The 20,724-nt window shown below is 36.3% G+C and overlaps 1 protein-coding gene across 9 annotated transcripts in view; it reads left to right on the forward strand.

The window, feature by feature from the left end:
- Positions 1–20,724, forward strand: part of FAM172A (family with sequence similarity 172 member A) — a 438,543-nt gene that overhangs the window by 3,873 nt on the left and 413,946 nt on the right. The window lies entirely within an intron of this gene.

Genomic DNA, 20,724 nt, shown 5'->3' on the forward strand with positions numbered 1-20,724 from the left:
AGTTATAAAGCTCATTTAAGCCAATTACTTTGCTTTAATTTAAAGTAGTGAATGAAAAATTGTACCACTGTTTTGCTCATCACTCTTTGCCAAATTAAAATTGATTAATTTGGTACAGATGAGATGGCAGATGACTGACTTGCTCAAGGTTTCACAGCTGAGTCAAAGACAAGTTAGAGACAGCAGTACTGTGCTGCTTTCTGTGATACTGCGTTGGTGTCTCCGTTTCAGGGTAATAGTTCATTTTTGCAGTATAGATGATGTAAACAATTTTTGTTGTAGAGAAAAATATCACTAAATTGAAGCAAAGTATTTATTGTATGTTCCCATTTCTTTTTTAAAATTGAAAAAATATATTTATTTTTGAAACAGAGAGACAGACCATGAGAGGGGGAGGGGCAGAGAGAGAGAGAGGGAGACACAGAATCCGAAGCAGCCTCCAGTCTCTGAGCTGTCAGCACAGAGCCTGATGCAGGGCTTGAACCCATGAACCATGAGACATGACCTGACCTGAAGTTGGACACACACTGAGCCGCCCAGGCATGTCTGTTTCCATTTCTGTATAGCAGATAGGATATTTATTTTACACATAGTCTAGATTGATAACATACCTAGGGTTGATTTGTTCAAAGGTTGGAGAGATGCTAATAAGACTAAGATTGTGTATTTGGGCCCTTGTAAGTTCCTTTAAGAGCTCATTACAGAAATTATCGCAACTAATACCCAACAATTTAACTATTAACTGTTGTTGTGGGATGTAGCTGATATTCTTATCCCCTGCTCATCACATTGCCCTTATATGTGTTTTGGTATAAGGAAGCAGCAAGAATGATACAATATGTGGCTAAACATACTACCTCTCTTTAAAACAAACAAACAAACAAACAAAAAAAAACAACTATTCAGAGTTCATATCTAAGGTACGGAAGGAGTGTGATTGATACCCTTTTCATCTGTAAGCATAACTTGATTTGTGTGCCTTGTTTACACTATTGGCAGGCTAGAATTGTAACCAAGATCATAACTCAAGGTAAATTAATTGAAAAAAAAAATGTTCATTTATTTATTTATTTTGAGAGAGAGTGAGCATGGGAGGGGCAGAGAGAGAGGGAGACAGAATCCCAAGCAGGCTCCTCAGCTCTCAGTGCAGAGCCTAATGCGGGACTCAAACCCCTGAAACATGGGATCGTGATCTGAGCCAAAACCAAGAGTCAGATACTTAACTCTTTCTCGCTCTCAAAAATAAACATTAAGAAAATGAAAAAAAAAAATGCTTTGGATTCCGTCTCCTTCTTTCTCGCTCTCTGCCCCTCCCCCACTTGTGCTCTGTCTCACTCAAAAATAAACAAACATAAAAGAGTCAGAGGTTTAACTGACTGAGCCATCCAGGCACCCCTGAAAAAAGTTTTAAAATTTGATTGATGGTGAGATAGTGACATACCCTCTTGATGTGAACTAACCATGCTTCATGGTATCATTTTTATGTATATTATGGAAATGATTCTAGTACTAACTCAAGTAGTTTGGAAATTAATTAATTTGGTTTAACATCCTCTAATATAGTTGGAATATTTATTTTAGGCTTAGTTTTAGAAATTACTTTTGGCCTGATTTCACTTTCTGGGAAATTATTATTATTCTTCTAAGCAGTCACTGGAGTGATTTTATTACTGATATTTCTGTTTTGCCCTGGATATTGTTGAGCTATATGGGAGAATACTAGATAACGGTACCCTCCATAATACTGCATCGGATAGAGTTTGGAAAATGGAGATCCCCAGGCTAAATGAACCTGTACAATTTCTAATGCTATAAAATTAGTTTTCAGCTAATTTAAGTAAAAATCCAGGTTTTTGGTTTCTCCTGAAAAATAGAAAGTTCCAGTCACACTGGGTCTTCATTCTTACAGCAACAGTGGGGCAAATTGCAACTCCCTTGAAATGAGCTATGTGTTTTCCAGTTTGTTGCAGTCTTCACATTCATACATTGTAAGCTTATGACTTTTAGGGCCTCACCGCCTGTATTGACTGTTGACTTTTTGGTGCCTATAGACTTTTGAATTTTTGATTCTCGGGTTATACAGACTTTAACATGGGTAATTGTCTTTGCCTTTCGGTGGCTATATTGCACCCTTTCATTTTTATTTTCCTTATGTCTGCGGTGATTGGGTTGTAGACTCCCTTGCAAACTGATATCTTATCCTGTAAATTAGATTTTTTAATCCCATTTTACCACAGTGATCTCCCTTAAGCTGCTGTGAAGGCAGTGGTCGGGTCTTTCCTGTAGGTTGTATTATGTCCTGAACTTAAACAGGATGGCTCTCGGTTTGGTTCTAGGATCCAACAAAAATTGGATTTACTGGAGACCAATTTGGACCTTTTTCTGCCAGCATCAAAGCATTTTTTATTCATCATTGTTCTTTCTAGGTTACTAATATGATAAATCGGTTTGTGCTAATGTATTTGACAGGTAATTGCAATTAGAGTATTACTGTTTATAGGTAGTGTTTTATAATTTTGGAACAGTGTGAGTGATATAATGGTGGACATTTTATCTGCTTTAGGAATACTGCAAATTTTAAGAAACTAGGCATTTCAATTTTACCATTGAAAACAAACTTGAAAACAAGCTTATTTATTCTGAATATTTTCTTCAGTAAGAAACATGTATAATTAGTTTTATCCAAATAAGCATATGTTTGTGTTTTTAACTGTTCTGATTAAAAATGTAAGGTTTCTCTCTTTCTCAATGAAGAAAGACTTTCAGCCAGATCAACCATTAATTTTGAAAATATTGTTATGTAAGCTAATTTTCCACTATTTATTTATTTATTTTTTTAAATACAGAGACAGTAAAAGAAAGCATTCTTGTTTTGGTAAATCTGAAGGAAGCTTCTTCCTTACATAGAAAATAAATTATTACTGAATTGGAAAAACAGTAGGCAATTCATCGATGATGAGAATGAATGAATCTGGGAGCTTTAGTGGTGTTCACTTGGGATTTAACTATACATTGTCTAGTGCTATGTCACAAATTATCCCCAAATTTCACAGCTTAAAATGAAAACTGTTTATTATCTCACACAGTCTCTTACAGTCCAAAATTTAGGGTCAGCTTATGGGTGGTTCCGGTTTAGGATCTTTCATGAGTTTGTAGTTACAGTGCCAGCTGGCTTGCAGTCATCTGTAGTTTGACTGGGTCTGGAAGATCTGCGTCCAAGCTCACTCATGTGGCTGTTGGCAGGAAGCTTCACTTCTGTACCACTTGAGCCTCTCCATAGGGCTGCTCACAGCATGACTTCTCTAGAGTGAGGGATCTGACAGAGTGAGAGAGCACCCAAGGTGGAAGCTACAACGTTATAATCTTCTCCTGTTGAGTATTGGTCTTACTGGTCAGCTCTGGTACTTTGTGGGAGGAGACCACATGAAGATGTGAATAACAGTAGGGAGGAAATGGGCTACCATGGTCTGCCCTCCAGGCCCCAGTGGTTCATGTCCTTCCCACATGCAGAGTACACCCACAGCTTCCCAAGGCCTCCCATGTCTCATTCTGGTACTTTATCATCTCAAAGTGCAGAATTTCATCGTCTCAATCATGTCCAGGCTTAGATGGGATTCCTTCGATTTCCTTAAGCGCAGCTCTTTGAGTACGCTTTGCTCAGTCTGCCTCCCCCGCCTGCAATACCCAGTGTACAGTGGGGACAGGCATAGGATAACTGCTAGAGACAGTCTGGTTCTCAAACGTGAAAAGGGGAAGATGCAAAGGTGTCACTGGTTCATAGGAATTCTGAGATCCAGATGGGCAAATATCGGAAGTTTCTTGATGAAGTCTCAAGCTTGGGAATAATTCTTTGAAATTGTCAGCCTTGCCTTCTATACTTTTAGTTTTACCTTTCTTTCTTCATGAAAGATACCAGATGTTTCCAAAGTGAGTAGTTTCTTAGCTTGCTTCCTGCCAGTAGAGTTTTGGGGTCCAAAAGTCTCTCTTAAGATCTATTACATCTTTTATATATTAAGCAAAAAATATGTAAGTATTTTATAAATCTTGTCAATGTTATGTGAATTCTATTGGTATACATTCTTTTGTGCAAAAGTCACACTTAACACACTTTTTTTGAGATAAATCTTTTTTAGACTTTGGGTTTCTGGAAACAAGGCTGAGGGATAATGCCCTTAATCTTTGTAGAGCTTTATTGTTTGAGAGGATCAATAAAGCACATTCTAATGTCTTTAGAGGGTCTTATGGCTGACTGACTAGTAGTCTGAGGCAACACCTTTAATGTTTTTGAGGTTTTAATGAAAATTTTTTCAGATATACCCTCAGCCTCATTCCTGAACCATATTTTCCTGGAAATATCCTGGATTTTTTCTTTACTCAGAAACATTTATTAATTTTAGTAACATTTGCCTAATTTTATTTTAACAGATTTTATTTTTTAGAACAGTTCTCGGTTCACAGCAAAATTCAGCGGAAAGTTAAGAGATGGCGCATATACCTCCTGCCTCTGCCCTTGCACAGTTTCCCCAATGTCAACATCTCCCATCAGAGGGGTGTATTTGTTGCAGCTGATTAACCTATGTTGACATATCATTATCATCCAAAATCCATAGCTTAAATTAGGGTTCAGTCCTGGTGTTTTGCATTCTGTGGGTTCAGGCAAATGTGTAAGGACATGTGTGCACTGTCATAGTATTGTGCAGAATAATTTCACTGCGCTAAAATAGTTTCACATTGGGGCGCCTGCGTGGCTCATTTGGTTGAGTGTCCAGCTTTGGCTCAGGTCATGATCTCAGGGGTTCGTGAGTTCAAGCCCCACATCGGGTTCTGTGCTGACAGCTCAGAGCCTAGAGCATGCTTTGAATTCTGTGTCTCCTTCTCTGTGTACCCCTTGCCCACTCACGCTCTCTCTCTCAAAAATAAATAAACTTAAAAACAATAAAATAGTTTCACTGCCTATTTATCCCCTCTTCCTCCTACCCCCTGCCCACCACTAAACTTTTGACTGTCTCTGTAGTTTTGCCTTTTCCAAAGTGTCTTATAGTTGGAATCATGTAGTATGTAGCCTTTTCAAATTGGCTTCTTCTACTTAGTAATATGCATTTAAAGTTCCTTGCTATTTTTTTCATGGTTTGGTAGCTCTCTTTCTCTCTCTCTCGCTCTCTCTCTCTTTAGTGCTTAATAGTATTTCATTGTATAGATGTACCACAGTTGATTTATTCATTCACCTACTGAGGGACATTTTGGTTGTTTCTAAGTTTGGTAGTAATGAATAAAGCTGCTATAAACCATCTGTATGCAGGCTTTTATGTGGACAGAAGTTTTACAGTTCATTTGGGTAAATACCAAGGAGTGTGATTCCTGGATTATATGGCGAGAGTATGTTTAATTTTGTAAGAATCTGCCAAATTAGCTTCCAACATGACCGTACCATTTTGCATTCTCAGCAACAAAGAATGAGAGTTCCTGTTGCTCTCTACCTTTGCCAGCACGTGGTGTTGCTAGCATTTAGGATTTTGTTCATTCTAATAGGTATGTAGTAGTATCTCGTTGTTGTTTTAATTTGCAATTCTGTAATGACCTATGATGTGTAGCATCTTTTTCTAAGTTTACATGCCATCTGTATATCTTTGGCAAAGCATCTGTTCAGGGCTTTGGCCCAGTTTTCTTGTTAAATTTTAAGAGTTTTTTGTCTATTTTAGATGAGATACCTTTATCAGAAATGTCTTTTGCAAATATTTTCTCTCAGTTTGTGGCTTGGCTTTTCATCTCTTGACAGTATCTTTTGTAGGGGGAGTCTTGTTTCCTTTCTCTTTAACAGCCCTTTCCTTATTGTCTCTCTCACTTCGCAAGTTTTACTAGAAGCAGCAAAATGAACGAGGTGGCGCATTCAACACTCTGGATTTCTCCTTAGCTAGATCAGACACTTTGTTAGTCATATTTTCTTCTGTCTGTATAACTCCATGGGCAGTGTTGCTGAAGTTTCTGCTACTACTTAGCAAGGAACCTCTTTCCTCAAATTTCCAGTTAACATTTACTTTGCTTTCTTGCAAGCCCTCGCTTATAGATTTAGGAAAAACCATGGGGCTTCTATAAACAGGTTCTTTAGGGTATTTTAGATTTTCTCTAACACTCCTCTCAGAGCCCTATGCCTGGTTTCAAGGCCACTCTCAAATTTTAAGTTTTCAGTAGGGCCGTACTGTACTTCCAGTTACCCAGATTTGTGTCTGTTGCTACCCTAAAAGAAGCCTTTATGTCCTAGAGTTACAATCCTAAGGTTTCTTTAAGATAAATCATGTGGGTGATTGAATTACGGTGCCATTGAATTTGCAACCTTAAAAGAAGGAGTGGGTCCCTATATGGGTACCTTTGGGCAGATTCTGATGAAGTAGGAACCTTGGATCTCTAAATTGCATTAAACCTTCTTTGCAGCCTCTCTCCTCCTTCCCAGAATGTCTGTCCCCGCTGCCCTAAAGACCCTGTAATATCCCCTGAAGTAGTTGCCTGCAACAGACTGCTGTTCCTCTTCTTATTCTGACCACATTTCATTGCTTCTAGACCTATGATCAGACTTGAGTCCACACAGGCCCCAGAGGGTAAAGCATACGATTTAAACCAGGAGGAAGTATGATATACCCCAAAAATAACTTGATAGTTTTTGTTCATTTGTATCTACAGAAATGAGGGGAATATGTGTGGGAATGGATTCTAAGAGTGTGGAGTTAGGTTAAAGGAATATTGGACCAGGCAGTAGTGGTGGTGGTGCTGCTAGATACTATGTCAGGGAAGCCTGCAAGGATTACAGACACTCTTATGAGGATACACTCAACAGTTCGCTTAGGAAATGAGAAATGAAGACAGTAGTGTTGGGGATAGGAAGAAGGAAACGATGATGTTCTTTGTTCCTCTGCTGTATCATGCATATTTTTTAGCACTTGCAATTTAATTATTTAATGTCCTCTGTCACTAGACCGAGCCATTCAATTATTAGGTCCACTTATTTTTATAACGGCATGAAAAATAGCAACCATTATATGCTGGGCATTATTGTAAGCACCTAACATACCTTAATTCTTTTGATCCCCACACCTATTCTTTAAGTAAGTGCTAATATTAAATACATTTTTTAGATGTGGAAACAGTGTTACTGTGTTGAGGATCCTTCAGAACCCTCAGGTTTGATGATTTGCTGGAAGAACTCTCAGAACTCAGAAAAGCTGTTATATCCGCGGTTTTATTTTATTGCAGTGGAAGGATACAGATTAAAATCAGTGAAGGGAAGAAGCATGTAGGGCAGAAGTACAGGAGAGACAAGGCACTAGCTTTCACTTTTATTTCAGTACAGTCATATGGAAAGTGCTTAATCTCACAATACCAGTGTGTGACATCAAGTGCAAAGTCTTACCAACCAGGAAAGCTCCCCTGTGACTTTGGAGTCCAGTGTGTGTGTGTGTGTGTGTGTGTGTGTGTGTGTGTGTGTGTGTGTGTTTGCGCGCACGTGCACGTGTGTGCATGCACGACTGGGGGTGTCAGTCACCTAGGCAGGGAGTGCCTCCGTAATTGACAAGTACTCAGTTTCCAGCCCCCACAGAGATCAAACTCATACAGCTTGCTGCAGGACTCAGGTAGATAAAAGCATACACTCATCATAAATCTTACATGGTTAGTATAAACTGTATAACATGGCCTATAGCTTTGTGTGTGCAGAGACACTTTTATCACACATGATATTCCAAGGCCTTATTGGTTATTTTCCAGAAGCTAGTCAAGGGCCAGCCCTTTCTTTATACACAGTTTGAACACCCTAAGCCTGCTATTAACATTTTACTGCACAACTGGAGGCTAAGTAACTTGCCCTTGGAAATACATAGAAAAGATGATAGAGGTAAAATGTAAACAGAAGCATTCCAGCTCTAGTATCAGTTGTTTTAGTCATATGCTCTACTACCTTTTGCATCATTTCTGTCAAATACAAATCTGATATGTTTGAGGCAGTTAATAAATTTGTATTAAGTAAATGAAAGAAAAATGGTAGGAAACTATAGTTCTGCTGATTTAATAAAGGTCACTGATGTTAGAGCTTTTATAATCTTTGTGAAATACCACATGTTGATATCTACTCCCAAGCCCTCTATATCTAGAGCAGTTATTCGATGCTTGCTGAAGATCAGCTTGTTTCTTTTTGCCCTCTTCATGTGTGTAAACATTGCTCAAATGCCTGGAGTAGTAAGATTAGAAATCTGATTATTTCCAATGTATTAATAAAGTCTATGACTGCTTGAAATTTCAGTATTTAGAGCTATTTTTTTGGTTTATAGTCTTATAAATTCCTTAATAGCACTTATAATTACACTCAAAGCTAAACACTTGTGATATTTATGTTTGTAGTTGTGTGTATTTACTGATCTCTCTTGGAATAAACAATAAGGTTTGGCTGTTATGTAATAAAATAATCCCCTCTCAAGGAGTAGTTTATATATTTATCATAGTTTTTCTATGTACATGATACATCATTTTCCATAGAGTGAATACTACCATAACATGAAAACATTTTGGAAAAAGAGAATAAATAATACCAATTACCATTTTGAACATTTAAAAATCTCCTCACTTTTATCTGTTGTAACCTTATTAAAATACAATTGAAGTACAATAAAATTTTCATGTTTAAAGTTTATAATTTGATGTGTTTTAGCATACATCCATGAAACTATCATCACACTCAAAATAGTGAATATTTCTATCACATGCAAATGTTTTCTCATGCCCTTTTTCAGTGGTCATTTGTATGTTTCTTTGGAGAGGTAGCTATTTAAATCTTTTGCCTACTTTTCTTTTGAAATCAATTTAATTAATTTATTTTTTATTTTTTATTATTTAAAAAAATTTTTTAATGTTTATTTATTTTTGGGGGGAGGGGTGGAGGGGCAGAGAGAGAAGGAGACACAGAATCTGAAGCAGGCTCCAGGCTCTGAGCTGTCAGCACAAAGCCCAACGTGGAGCTCAAACTCATGAATAAGAGATCATGACCTGAGCCGAAGTTGGACCCTTAACCGACTGAACCATGCAGGTGCCCCTATAATTTATTTTTTAATTTCAGTATAGTTAACATACAGTGTTATAATGGCTTGTGTGTACAATATAGTGATTCAACAATTCCATACATTACTTAGTGCTAATCAAGATAGGTATACTCATTCCCCTTCACTTATTTCACCCCTCCCCCTCCCCCACCTCCCCTCTGCTAACCATCAGTTTGTTCTGTACAGTTTAAGAGTATGTTTTTTTGGTCTGTCTCTTTAGCATTCCTTTGTTCATTTATTTTGATTGTTAAAGTCCACATATGAGTGAAATCATATGGTATTTGCCTTTCTCTGACCGGCTTATTTCACTTAGTATTATGCTCTCTAGCTCCATGCATGTTGTTGGCAAATGGCGAGATTTCATTCTTTATTATAGCTGAATAATACTCTTGTGTGTATATATACCATATCTTTTTTACCTGTTCATCTGTCAGTGGTCACTTGGGCTGTTTCCGTAATTTGTCTATTGTAAATAATGCTGCTATAAGCATAGGGGTGCATATATCTTTTTGAATTATTGTCTTTGTATTTTTTGAGTAAATACCCAGTAGTGCATTACTGGATCATAGGGTAGTTCTATTTTTAATTTTTTTGGGAACCTCCATACTGTTTTCCAGAGTGGTTGCACCAGTTTGCGTTCCTACCAACAGTGCATGAGGGGTTCTTTCTCTCCACATCCTTGCCAACACTTGTTTTTTATGTTTTTGATTTTAGCTATTCTGACAGGTGTGACGTGATATCTCATTGTAGTTTTGATTCGCATTTCCTTGATGATGAGTGATGCTGAGCATCTTTTTGTGTGTGTACTGGCCATTTGGATGTCTTTGGAGAACTGTCTCTTTTAAATTCGATAGTTTGGGGGCGCCTGGGTGGCGCAGTCGGTTAAGCGTCCGACTTCAGCCAGGTCACGATCTCGCGGTCCGTGAGTTCGAGCCCCGCGTCAGGCTCTGGGCTGATGGCTCAGAGCCTGGAGCCTGTTTCCGATTCTGTGTCTCCCTCTCTCTCTGCCCCTCCCCCGTTCATGCTCTGTCTCTCTGTCCCAAAAATAAATTAAAAAAACGTTGAAAAAAAAAAATTTAAATTCGATAGTTTGGTTTTGGGGTATTTAATTGTAAAAATTCTTTATATATATTTTGAATACTAACCCTTTATAGGATATATTATTTGCAAGTGTCTTCTCCCATTCAATAGCTTGTCTTTTCATTTTATTGATTGGTTTTTTTCGTCGTGGGATCTTTTTATTTTGATGTATTCCCAATAGTTAATTTTTGCTTTTGTTTCCCTTGCCTCAGGAAACATTTCTAGAAAGATGTTGCTATAGCTGATTTTAGAGAAATTCCTACCTGTGCTCTCTTCTAGGATTTTTATGGTTTCAGGTCTCACATTTATGTCCTTAATCTATTTTGAGTTTATTTTTTGTGTATGATGTAGGAAAGTGGTCTGGTTACATCCTTTTGCATGTAGCTGTGCAGTTTTCCCAGCACCATTTATTGAAGAGACTGTCTTTTTTCCCATTGCATGCTCCTGCCTCCTTTGTCTAATTTAATTGACCATATAGTTGTGGGTTTATATCTGGGCTTTCTGTTCTCTTCCATTGATATCTGTGTCTGTTTTTGTGCCAATACCATACTGTTTTGATTAGTACAGTTTTATAGTATAACTTGAAATCTGGTGTTGTGATACCTCTCATTTTGTTCTTTTTCAAGATGCTTTGGCTATTCTGGGTCTTTTGTGGTTTTATACACATTTTAGGATTTTTTGTTCTAGTTCTGTGAAAAATGCTGTTGGCATTTTGATTGGGATTGCATTAAATCTATAGATTGCTTTGGGTAGTATGGACATTTTAACAGTATTTATTCTTCCAGTCCATGAGCTTGGAATATCTTTTCCATATTTTTTTCCCTCTCCACCCCCATCTTTCCATATTTTTGTGTTGTGTTCAGTTTCTTTCATTAGTGTTTTATAGTTTTCAGAGTACAGGTTTTTCACCTAATTGGTTAAGTTTATCCCCAGGTATTTTATTCTTTTTGGTGAAGTTATAAATGGGGTTGTTTTCTTAATTTCTCTTTTCACTGCATCATTATTAGTGTATAGAAATGCAGTGGAATTCTGTACATTGATTTTGTTTCCTGTGACTTTATTGAATTCATTTATTCTAGTAGTTTTTTGGTGAAATCTTTAGGGTTTTCTATATATAGTATCATGTCATCTGCAGATAGTGGAAGCTTACTTCTTCCTTGCCAGTTTGGATGCCTTTTATTCCTTTTTGCTGTCTAATTGCTGTGGCTCGATTCCAGTACTGTGTTGAATAAAAATGGTAAGAGTGGACATCCTTGTCTTGTTCCTGACCTTAGGGGAAAAGCTCTCAGTTTTATCCCCTTGAGTGTGATGTTTGCTGTGGGTTTTTCATATGTGGCCTTTATTATATTGAGGTATGTTTTCTCTAAACCTACTTTGTTGAGGGTTTTTATCATGAGTGGATATTGTATTTTGTCAAATGCTTTTTCTGCATCTGTTGAAATGAACATAAGGATTTTATCCTTTCTCTTTTTATATGATGTATCATGTTGATTGATTTGTGAATATTGAACCACCCTTACATTCCGGGAATAAATCCCACTTGATCATTGTGAATTTTTTTTTAATGTATTGTTTGATTTGGTTCACTAATATTTTGTTGAGGATTCTTACATCTATGTTCATAGGGGATATTGGCCTGTAGTTCTTTTTTTGTAGTACCTTCATCTAGTTTTAGTATCACGGCAATACTGAACTTATGGAATAAACTTGGAAGTTTTCTTTCCTCTTCTATTGTTTAGAATAGTTTGAGAAGAAGAGGTATTAAATATTTAGTAGAATTCACCTGAGTAGCCATCTTTTTCTGGACTTTGTTTGTTTTGCCTACTTTTAAATTGGGTTGTTATTATTGAGTGGTAAGAGTTCTTTGTATAATTTGGATACAAGTCTTTCTCTTTTCAAATTTTTATTTAAATTCTAGTTAGTTAACATGTAGTATAATATTGTTTTCGGGAGTAGAATTTATTGATTCATCACCTACGTATAATACCCAGTAGTTAACATGACAGGCGCCCACCTTAGTATTCATCACCCATTTAGCCCATTCCCACCACTCTACTTCCTCTCCATCAACCCTCAGTTTGTTCTCTATAGTAAAGAGTCTCTTATGGTCTCTTTCCCTCTCTCTAATTTTTCCTTCCCTTCCCATATGTTCATCTGTTTTGCTTTATAAACTCCACAATGAGTGAAATCATATATTTGTTATTCTCTGGCTTATTTTGCTTAGCCTAATACACTCTAACTCCATCCACATTGTAGATATTAAGTTAAGCACATGAGGCTTAGTTTCATTCCTATTGATGGCTGAGTAATATTCCAGTGTGTGTATGTGTGTGTATGTCTACACTATATATACATATATATATATATATGTATTTATTTATGTATACACATTACCATATGTATATGTATACCATGTGTTAATCCATTCATCAGTCACTGGACATTTGGGCTCTTTGCATAGTTTGGCTATTGTTGATAATACTGCTATAAACATCAGGGTACACGTACCCCTTTGAATCTGTATTTTTTTTATCCTTCAGGTAAATAATACTGCAGTTGCTAGGTTGTAGGGTAGTTCTGTATTTAACTTTTTGAAGAACATCTGTGCTGTTTTCCAGAGTGGCTGCACCAGTTTGCATTCCCACCAACAGTGCAAGAGAGTTCCTCTTTCTCCCCATTCTCGCCAACACCTGTTATTTCTTGTATTGTTAATTTTAGCCATTCTGATGGTTGTGAGGTGGTATCTCAGTGTAGTTTTGATTTGTATTTCCCTGATGATGAGTGATGTTGAGCATCTTGTGTCTGTCATCTATCTGGATGTCTTCTTTGGAGAATTGTCTATTCATGTCTTCTGCCCATTTCTTCACTGGATTACTTGTTTTTTGGATGTTGAGTTTGAGAAGTTCTTTATAGATCTTGGATCCAAACCTTTATCTGATACATCATTTGCAAATACCTTCTCCCATTCTGTAGACTGCCTTTTAGTTTTGTTGATTGTTTCTTTTGCTGTGGAGAAGCCTTTTATCTTGATGAAGTCCCAGTAGCTTTTTTTCCCCTTGTCTTTGGCAAAGTGTTTGGTAAGAAGTTGCTCTGGGCCAGTGCCAAAGAGGTTGCTGCCTGTGTTTTCCTCCAGGATTTTGTTGGTTTCCTATCTCACATTTAGTTCTTTCATCCATTTTAAATTTATTTTAGTGTATGGTATAAGAAAGTAATCCAGTTTCATTCATCTGCATGTTACTGTCCAGTTTTTCCAGCACCATTGTTGAAGAGACTGTCTTTTTCCATTGGATATTCTTTTCTGCTTTGTTGAAGGTTAGTTGACCGTATAGTTGTGGGTCCATTTCTGGGTTTTCTATTTTGTTCTTTTGATCTATGTGTCTGTTTTTGTGACAGTCCCATACTATCTTCAAGACTATAGCTTTGTAATTTAGCTTGAAGTCCTGAGTCTGTTTCTGTGATGTATGTATCTTTTTAAAAAATTTTTAAGTGTTTATTTATTTACTTATTTTTTTTTTTTTAATTTTTTTTTTTTCAACATTTTTTATTTATTTTTGGGACAGAGAGAGACAGAGCATGACCGGGGGAGGGGCAGAGAGAGAGGGAGACACAGAATCGGAAACAGGCTCCAGGCTCCGAGCCATCAGCCCGGAGCCTGACGCGGGGCTCGAACTCACGGACCGCGAGATCGTGACCTGGCTGAAGTCGGACGCTTAACCGACTGCGCCACCCAGGCGCCCCTATTTACTTATTTTTGAGAGAGAGCGTGAGAGTGCGTGAGTAGGGGAGGGGCAGAGAGAGAGGGAGGCACAGAATCTGAAGCAGGCTCCAGGCTCTGAGCTGTCAGCACAGAGCCCGACATGGGGCTCGAACCCATGAACTCTGAGATCATGACCTGAGCTGAAGTCAGACGCTTAACTGACTGAGCCACCCAGTCGGCCCTCTTTTTTTTTTTTTTTTTTTTTTAATCAATACCAAACTGTTTTGATTATTATAGCTTTGTGGTAATTTTTTAAATTAGGTTGAGTACATCTTCCACTTTGTTCTGCTATGAAATTGTTTTGTTTCTTCTAGGTCTTCTGCTTTTCTATATGAATTTTAGAATTAACTTGCCCATATCTACAAAAGAGCCTCCTATGATCTGCTTGGGATTATGTTGAATTTATAAATCAATTTGGGGAGGAATGTTATCTTAAAATAGGGAGTTTTCTAATCCCTAAATGTGATATTTCTTTTTGTTTATTCAGATCTTTAATATTTTTCAACAAAGTTGAAGTTTATTTTTTAGAGAGAGTGAGACAGCACACATGTGTGGGCAGAGAGAGAGAGGAGAGAGAATATTAAGAAGGCTCCATGCCCAGTGCTGAGCCTGATGTTGGGGTGGATTTCACTATGGTGAGACCATGACCTGAGCCAAAATCAAGAGTTAGACACTTAACTGACTGAGCCACCCAGGCTCCCCTGTTCCCCCGCCCAACAAAGTGGTTTTTAATGTAGCATTCTTGGATATCTTCTTTTAGGTTTTTTTTTTTTTTTAGAAATTTTATGTTTTTGGCACTACTAAAATGATTTTTTCCACATTTTCTGATTGTTCTTGATATGTATATGCCTATATTTATACGAATATGTTCAATTTATACATTTGCTTTATATTCTTTCACCTTCTTAAATTTATTTGTGAACAATAGTAGTTGTTTTATACTTTCTCTGGGATTTTCCATGTAAAGAGTTACATAAAATACAATTAGATTGTTTTACTTCTTTCTTCCAATCGCTTTGCCTTTTTGTCCTCCATAGCAATGTATACTGACTTACGCGTTATGTGTAGTGCAGGCAGATTATCAGTGTGTCCAAAGCTCACTTTATAATAAACTTGTGAACAGAGCCAGCCACATACCACATTTTATTTACCTTATCCACATTTACTTCTCTCAGTTCACTTAATGGTAAAAATGAGTGTTCATAAATAAATGGGCAAAGCCAATCAAATGCTGCATTTTATATACACTATCCACATGTATTTATCTTAGTACAGTTAATGGTGAAAATGGGCATTCCTGCCTTGTTCCTGATCTCAGGAAGAGTTCAGTTTTTCAACATTTTTGATTCTGTAGTCATTAATGAATGCTTTTGCAATCATACTCTTCTGTAGTCTGATAGTTTGTCCTATCTCACGGAGGACACTCACTTCTCTGATTTAGAGGACTTTGAGTTGAGTGTGTCCCTTGTTTTGACACCAAGCAGTTACCTATGCGGTATTTATATTTTGCTGTACCTCTTTAAAATTAAAATGGAGAATTTACATGTGGATAGCTTATATGATATGTATTATTCAGTTGGTTTTGTTCAGTAATTTATTATATGGTGAACTTTGGAAAACATTGATATTCTGTCTGCCCTACATATAATGCCTAAAACATCATAGATTGTTGAGACGAAGCAGAGGGCTTTACATTCTGAATGTAGTTATTTGCTATTAGTTCTCCACTCCTGGAGCTGACTTTTGCATTTGGAATTTTAGCTGGAGATGCTTAGGGTGTGGAAGGAAGAGCATCCTCATTTCTTCACTCTTATTAGTCTGTGATTTTCCACTCTCCTTCCAGTTACCTGGCATTGTGAAATCAAGTGCTTGGAATGGAGAAATTAGAGTTGAAATGTCAGAATTTGTTACACTGAATGTTTATATATGGTTTCATGTGGTTTTAAACCTTGTGGTTCTTTACTTTTGCATTTATGAGCTAGTTTTTCAAAATCTGTCACATGTTCTGTATACATAAAACATCTAAGATTGTTTACATATTGACCTAATGGGAAAAGTTGCAGTGATATTCGAAAAGGATGTCTTTTCTTTTCTACTATTTGCCTTCTTCATTGAGAAGTTTCTCATTTGAGCAGTCTTGTACTTCATTGAGCCATAAGCCTGTTAAAAGATAATATATCCTTTACATTCTCCATGGAGCTCTGTTTGTATATCCCTAAAGTTTACTGGTCTACCATGCATTTCAGAAGATTCTGAAATCCTAAAATTAGTCTTACATGTAGGAAAAGATAGAAAGTTCTGCCTCTTTCTCAACCCAATAATGAAGTGACACTGTGGTTCCTTATGGCTGTTGTTTTTAGAGTGTATTGCTTCCTTCTGAATGAGACTCTGATTTCAAATATGTAAACCCTAGGTTTCTATATGGCTATTGTCCCTACCATGTATTGCTTCTTTCTGAGTAAGACCTTGACTATAAACATCATCCAAATCCTACCATATCCTCTAATGGCATCAATTTTTGTTATTTAAATAATTAATCTAAATTAGCTAATAGGCCTCATTTGTAAGAGTATAATTTAATATTACTTGTTTACTAAATTGCATAAATACACTTTCAAAAATGAAGGACTCATTTTTGCATTAATCATTCTTACTTTCTCCAATTTTTTTAAATGTTTATTTGAGAGAGAGAGAGAGAGAGAGACAGAGAGAGAGACAGAGAGAGAGAGAGAGAGAGAAAGCAAGCAGGGGAGGGACAGAGAGAGGGAGAGGGGCAGAGAGAGAGGGGGAGACAGAATCTCAGGCAAGCTCCAGGCTCTGAGCTATCAACACAGAGCCCCCATGTGGCACTCAAACTCATGAGCCCTGAGATCACAACCTGTGCCAAAGTCAGTCGCTTAACCTACTGAGCCGCCCCAGTGCCCCTTACTTTCTCTATTTTAAGGGGATGTTATCTGCTTTTTTAGGCTTTGATTATTTTATTATCAAGCCCTATTTAAGACAACAGTTATGAGTCCATAATATGTAAGAAATGCCAAAATGAGAAAGACATAGTCCTTATCCTCTGAGAGGTGATATGAGTTGTACATAGATGACTGTAATAGAAAATACAAAGAGCTAAATTTCATGAGGTACTTACAAGAGTACAGTATTTGAGGAAAATATTTCAGGAATAGTAATAAGTGATTGAGAAATGTTTCATAGTAGAAATATTTCATGTCTTAGAATGTCAACTTTATTTAATTAAACAGTGAATTTTATTATGAAAGATGGAAAACATCTTAGCAAAACAAAGTAACACATTTTAGTAAAGATTATTCTAAAAATAAGAAAAGTTTTTCTTCTTTAGAGAGCCTTAGACTATAAACATTAAAATGTATTTTTCTCAGAGCCCCACCACCCTTTGTTTTCTCTAAGTGTTGGCCTAATAGCAACTATAGTACAATATTTAAAGCAGTAGTCATTTATGTCTCTTGTAGTTTTAAATTTCAACGCATATTCACCTACAAAATTACAGATCTATTGGTTATCTTACTTATTAAGATGTCTTACTGCCTAAGACTTGTTTTGAATTTCTGCAACACATTTGGGTGGGGTTGTTTTCTCTAAGCTTTACATTCTGTTACAAAACTTTAGTTTTTGGTTTATTGTTAGTAAGTGAATACTTCAGGCATTTTTCCATGTACGTTTCCATATATTTTCTCCATGTATTTCCAGTCCAGTTTTAAAGGCATGTCAATATTAGGTAGATCTAAAAATTAAAATATATAAATTAAGGGCCAATTATTTACTCCATAATTTTTTTTTTTTTTTTGCTTTTAACAAAAGTCCTTAAATAGTTTCCCTGTACCTTTAAAATATAAACAAAATTATGGTATTTTAAGAACATATCTTTGTTATAGTATGGTATATCATTTTGATTGGTAACTGTTAATTTTTCTTTTGGTACAAGTGTGAATTATATTATTGAATTATGTTGAATTATTAGTGTATTGAATTATATTTTTATTATATTGCATTACTACTGAATTATATTATTTCCATATCTGTTGTTATCATTTCTTTAAAATCCATTTTCTTTGTTTAGGTCCTCCCTCTCCAGTTGAATACCTTGTCAGATGAATTTCTATGCCCCTCCAATGAATTTATTTGAGTTTAATCTGCACTTCATTTTTTGCTTTTTCTTCTGAATGGTTCTTATTCAGAACTGGCACTTTTGTTGGCTCACTGATTAAATCGCCCTAGGATTTATGAGTTTAAGAAGTCAACTCCAAAATATTGATTGTGTAAGGAATCATTTGAAAAGGGAAGGGATGTTGTTATGTTTAGAATTGTTTCAGGGCTTTATACAGCCTGATGTGTGTTGTACAGTATATAACCACTATTAAAATAGAAACTGGAATTGTGAAATGCCCTTCCAATTCTGTGATTATTTTTTGAATCTTTTTTAAAACGTTCTTTTATTAGCGATCTGCAAATGACCAGCACTGGAGGTTCGAAGTGTGATTGTGACCCTGTGTGTGTGTGTGTGTGTGTGTGTGTGTGTGTGTGTAAAACCAGGTTTACATCAACAAATATTAAAATATATGAATATTTTCATTAGAAACTAAACCAAACCTTTCAGTTACATGAAGAGCAGTGCTACAAGTCAGATTTCAGGTAGGGACTAAGTAATACCTGAAGTCTTAGAGCCAAATTAGTGGATAATGTATCAAATGAACAAAATATAAACTTACTAAAAATCAAGTACAGGCCTTTAAGTATATAGTTTGACTAAGCATTGGTGCTAATTCTTGTTAGTCTAGGCAGCTTTCTAATCTTCCTACTGCTAATTTGTGTGCCAATAAAAGATGGTGGAATCAACATCTGTTTTTCAGTGAAAGGAAGTTTAACTCTCATGCAGAAAAAGCAGTGTTTTCAGCATTTGTCATTTAAACAAATAGAAATGAGTTTAACAAAATGTTATGTTCAGACAAAGCACCAGATAAAATATTTTATGCTTGTTTTATTCTCATTCTAACATCAAGTCCTCCCTCCAGTGGCTGCTGTTACAGCATTTTCCTTTTTCACCTTATTTTGGAAAACAAGGAAAGTTGTTATTGTTTTTCGCAGAATTAAAGCCCATTTTTGTGTCATGTTGAAAGATTGGCAGATGATACTCTGTGGGATATAGTCTTTTGTGACTGGAGTCCATCCGTTCATAGTCAACGGGACATATTCTGAATTCAATTCTTAGTCCTCATCTTTCATTTTCCAGTTGCTTATAACTGCCTCTTAGGCCAGCATTAAAAGATTTTAATTGCTTGTATATGCCTCAAAGGCAGATTTACTTGTTATACTTATTAGAGGCAGTATGCCAAGCAATGAACAAAAACATAAATGACAGTTGATATTGTCAGAAATTCATAGTTATATTCTTAAATATTATAAAGTTGTTGGATGTTATTATTTTTAATAGATGTTTTAAAAATATTTACAGTTTATCTTTTAAGTAGCTTGTACCAAAGCTTCTGAGGAAATCAGTTTTTATTCAGAATATTAGTTCCATTTTAAAACAGTCAATGAATCAATTGGATTTTAGTGATACCATATTTCATCGATATATAGCTGCTCTGAGGTTTACTCAATACCTGTTTATTCTTTTGCCTTATAACTGCTTCTACTAGGGTTTATTCACCAGCAGGACACCCAAATTTCTGATTAAATACATGAGACTGGACTCTCAACATTATGTTTAGAGGAAAATGCCCCAAAGAACAAATTACAAAAGGCAGTGCTACTAAAATTAGTTATAATATTCTTTTTATTTTAATACTTTTCTTTATTACTTATTTAAAAATACATTGTTGATAAACAAAAAAATTATACGCAGCCAGGACCTGTGTGATTATGTGTGTGATTTAAAAGTGTCCACCCTGTAATGCTTCTGCAAGCTATAAGCCATAATGATATGATGAACAGCTGTAAATTCATCATTCAATCCAAGACTCAAAGCACTGTCAATAACTAGAATTGACCTATATGTCTCTCCTGATCTCATGCCCCTTCCACCTTCCCAGAGGTGATCACTGTTCTGAATTGTGTGTTTTTTTCTCTTGATTTTTCTTACAGTTTTATTACCTAAATTTTGATACCTTTAAATTGTTGTAGTTTCGTTTCGTTTTGAGCTCCGTATAAATGGTATTATAATGTATGTAGTTTCCTGAGACTTTGTTGTTAACTCAATATTATTTAAAAATCTGGAAAATTTATCCATATTTTTGAGTGTGGTTATGGTTTATCCACTTTCACTACTATGTAGTATTCATCTCTATTAATATGCTACAGTAGATTTGCCCTCCTGTAATTGAAGAACAGCCCTTTCCAGTTTCGGTTGGCAGACTTTAAGATGGTCCCCAATGATTTTTTCTTCTTGATATCCATGCTTTTGTGTAGACCCTTCCTTCATTGAATAGGATTGTCCTCTGTACCAGTTGAGTATCAGGGAAGTGATGTTGAAACCTTGGCAGTGTTTTCCTTGCTCTCCTGGCTCTCTCTCAGAAGCCATGTCATGGTTATCCTCATGGAGACCTGTGAAGACTCCCATGTGGGAGGTATTGAGGCTTCTAACAACTAATATCAGTAATTTATTTGGGTGAGTGAGCCGCCTCTGGATCTAGCCAGAGTTGGCCAATGTATCTTCACTGAAACCTCACGAGCCTGAGTCAGAACCTCCAAGCTGGGATGCTCTTAAATTTGTGATCCACTGATACCATGAGAGATTATAAATGTTTACTGTTTTTGGCAACTACATTTTGAGATAATTTG

Source organism: Neofelis nebulosa, chromosome 1, assembly GCF_028018385.1.
Source record: "Neofelis nebulosa isolate mNeoNeb1 chromosome 1, mNeoNeb1.pri, whole genome shotgun sequence".
Taxonomy (NCBI): domain Eukaryota; kingdom Metazoa; phylum Chordata; class Mammalia; order Carnivora; family Felidae; genus Neofelis; species Neofelis nebulosa.